This window comes from Topomyia yanbarensis, chromosome 2 (genome assembly GCF_030247195.1).
Source record: "Topomyia yanbarensis strain Yona2022 chromosome 2, ASM3024719v1, whole genome shotgun sequence".
NCBI classification, from domain to species: Eukaryota; Metazoa; Arthropoda; class Insecta; order Diptera; family Culicidae; genus Topomyia; species Topomyia yanbarensis.
The window spans coordinates 251,969,965-251,973,466 of NC_080671.1; positions in this window are offsets into that span (position 1 = coordinate 251,969,965).

Here is a 3,502-nt window from a genome sequence, read left to right on the forward strand (position 1 = left end):
GATGCCTCATGGCGTGGCAGAGGAGTGAAAGGGTGAGCATCCAAGTCAGTCTCACACGGCATGTTAAGGGTGAGCATAAAAGTCAGCCTCACATGGTATGGTAGAGGCTAGCACAAAAGTCAGCCTAGCAAGGAATGAAAAAGGTGAGCACACAAGTCAGCCTCACATGGTATGTCAGAAGTGGGGCCTAAGAAAAATGTCCCACATGGGATGCCAGGGGGAGTGACAAAGGTACAATAGAGTGGCACGATTGAGAGTGAATCAGGTGATAGGGTGAGCACCCAAGTCAGCCTCACATGGTATGGGTGGGGCGAGCACAAAAGTAAGCCTAGCAAGGAATGAGTAAGGTGAGCACACAAGTCAGCCTCGCATGGAACGTAAAAGGTGAGCACAAAAGTCAGCCTCATGTGGGAGTGTTTGAGAGTGAATCAAAGTACGATTGAGAGAGCACCCAAGTAAGCCTCATACAGGATGTATGAACGCGTGAGTGAGAGTGAATGAGTACATTTAGTACAGCCATCCACCCAGAAGTAATACCGAGAGGTAGTTCCTGGGAGGAATGATGGCGGAGCCCAATGGAGTTGAGTCGGTATTAATGGCTGGTCACCATTTGAGTCCGACACGCCCCCAGTGCACCCCGTATGGTAGATTGGACCCTACCAATAGCACGTGTACTGGGCTAGGATATAAAGGTTTTCTCCATTGTAAAAAAAAACACACACACACACATACAGACTTTTTCCGATCTCGACGAACTGAGTCGAATGGGATATGACACTCGGCCCTCCGGGCCGAGATTAATTTGACGTTTTTCAGAGTGATTGCATAACCTTTCTATATGAGAAAGGCAAAAATGTGCCAAAATCCAAAAAAGTGAATCGTCGTCAAATTTTTTTTCGAGTTTGCATCAAATCTCGAAGTTTCAAGCACCTTGAACACATTTAGCATCAAAAATAAAAATTCTATTTTTAATTTTTCCTATTGTTTATATGAGAAATTTCTGTGTGGCCGCACTTTAAAACCCGTAACTCCGGAACCAGAATTCCGATCGATTCAAAATTCAATAGCAGCCGATGGGAAGGTTGCACCTTTTCTTTGAGACTAAGTTTGGGCAAATCGGTCCAGCCATCTCTGAGAAAAATGAGTGACATTATTTGACACATACGCACAAACATACACACACACATACACACACATACATACACACATACGCACACATACAGACTTTTTCCGATCTCGACGAACTGAGTCGAATGGGATATGACACACGGCCCTCCGGGCCGGGATTAGGTTGACGTTTTTCAGAGTGATTGCATAACCTTTCTATATGAGAAAGGCAAAAATGTGCCAAAATCCAAAAAAGTGAATCGTCGTCAAATTGTTTTTCGAGTTTGCATCAAATCTCGACGTTTCATGCACCTTGAACACATTTAGCATCAAAAATTAAAATTCTATTTTTAATTTTTCCTATAGTTTTCATGAGAAATTTCTGTGTGGCCGCACTCTGAAACCCGTAACTCCGGAACCAGAATTCCGATCGATCCAAAATTCAATAGCAGCCGATGCACCTTTCATTTGAGACTAAGTTTGGGCAAATCGGTCCAGCCATCTCTGAGAAAAATGAGTGACATTATTTGACACATACGCACATACATACATACACACTCACATACACACACACATACACACACACACAAACATACACACACATAAAGACTTTTTCCGATCTCGACGAACTGAGTCGAATGGGATATGACACTCGGCCGGGATTAGGTTGACGTTTTTCAGAGTGATTGCATAACCTTTCTATACGAGAAAGGCAAAACATACAATAAAGACCCATTTTTATCAGTCTCATGGTGTATTTTAGGCTGACAAAATGGGGACATTGACTAAATCGGGCAATTTTTTTCTTTATAATAAACTGAAGCTGTTAAAATATTCTTCTCGTCCCTTGATATAGTCTGATAACTATTTCTGATTATGATGAATTTTTTATTTTCGCATATTTCGCATATCTTCATGATAAGGAAAACATGCTCAAGAAAGGATTTACTCGAATTCAGTCTTGTTCGTCTGCTAAAGCCCATCAAACATATGTTCATATTTGGCTGATAAAATCGGGGTTTCAATGTGTTAGAATAGATATTCAGCATTCGAAGAAGTTTCTTGTGAACGAGTGTAGAACGACTTTGTTTCTATTTACTTGAAGTCAGCGGCGTAGCCAGAAATTCGGCTTGGTGGGGGTTTGGTGAAAATCGATCATACTGTCCAAATGGCATAATTCCGAAACCGTAATTTTTAAAGCTTTAAAATTATGCAGAATTAATTTTTCAGAAAATAGTAACAGAGTTCGTGTCTTTAGCGAATTTGTTGAGACTTTATTGTAGTCATGAATATTAACCTGAGAAAATTCACCATACATACTTCTTGGATAATATACCGTCAACATTATTTTATCAAATGATGCGCTGTTTAACGTTTGTAAAACTCATCGAAGATACTAAACCTCCGAAATTGGCGGTTTCAAAATGATGACCTTAAATTACTGTTTTTAAACATTTGACCTATACATATAATTGGTCATACAACAAAAATCAAATGCTCATCAAAATTGATCAGAACCTGCTAGAATCGAATGGAAATCGTCATTTTTCATAAATTTCTCTCTACATTCGGAAAGTGTTATCCTCGTTATTAATCATATTACGTTTTCGTCTCAACTCGACGCATTCCCAAAATAAAAACCTGTTTTAATCCACCTAGTGGTGCAATTGTGCTTGTCTCATTTGTCCAGACTACCATGGTTATGTTCAATAAAATGGTGGAAATGAATATAACATGTTCAGTACGATTTGCACATACATACAATGGATCGACAGCCACGATCTTGAGATACTATGTGATACTGAAACATCGCTTGAAACCAGCGGCGGATCATGGAGAAAGATCCGGGAGGTCCAGATCCTGCCGAAAATTTTCAACTTGTTAAGAAATTTTAAACTAGTTTTAATTTTAAAGTAGCAACCCCTCACTGCATACTCCCTCCGGGCCAGTATAATTGACGATTTTTGGAGTGATTGCATAACCTTTCTATATGAGAAAGGCAAAAATGTACCAAAGTCCAAAGAAGTCAATTTTTGTCAAACATCTCAATGTTTCATGCATTTTAAAGTCATTTGGCATCAAAAATACAAATTTGATTTTGAAAATTTTTCATTTCAGTTTATATGGGAATTTGCTGTGTGATTGCACTCTTCAACTCGTAACTCCGGAACCGGAAGTCCAATCAATAAAAAAAAAATCAATTGCAGCCGATGGGAAGTACCTTTCATTTGAGACTAACTTTGTGCAAATCGGTTCAGCCATCTCTGAGAAACAGAGGTCACATTTTTTTCCACATACACACACAGACATACACAGACATTTTCCGATCTCGACGAACTCAGTCGATTGGCATATGACACACGGTTCTCCGGGTCGGGATTAGATTGACGAATTT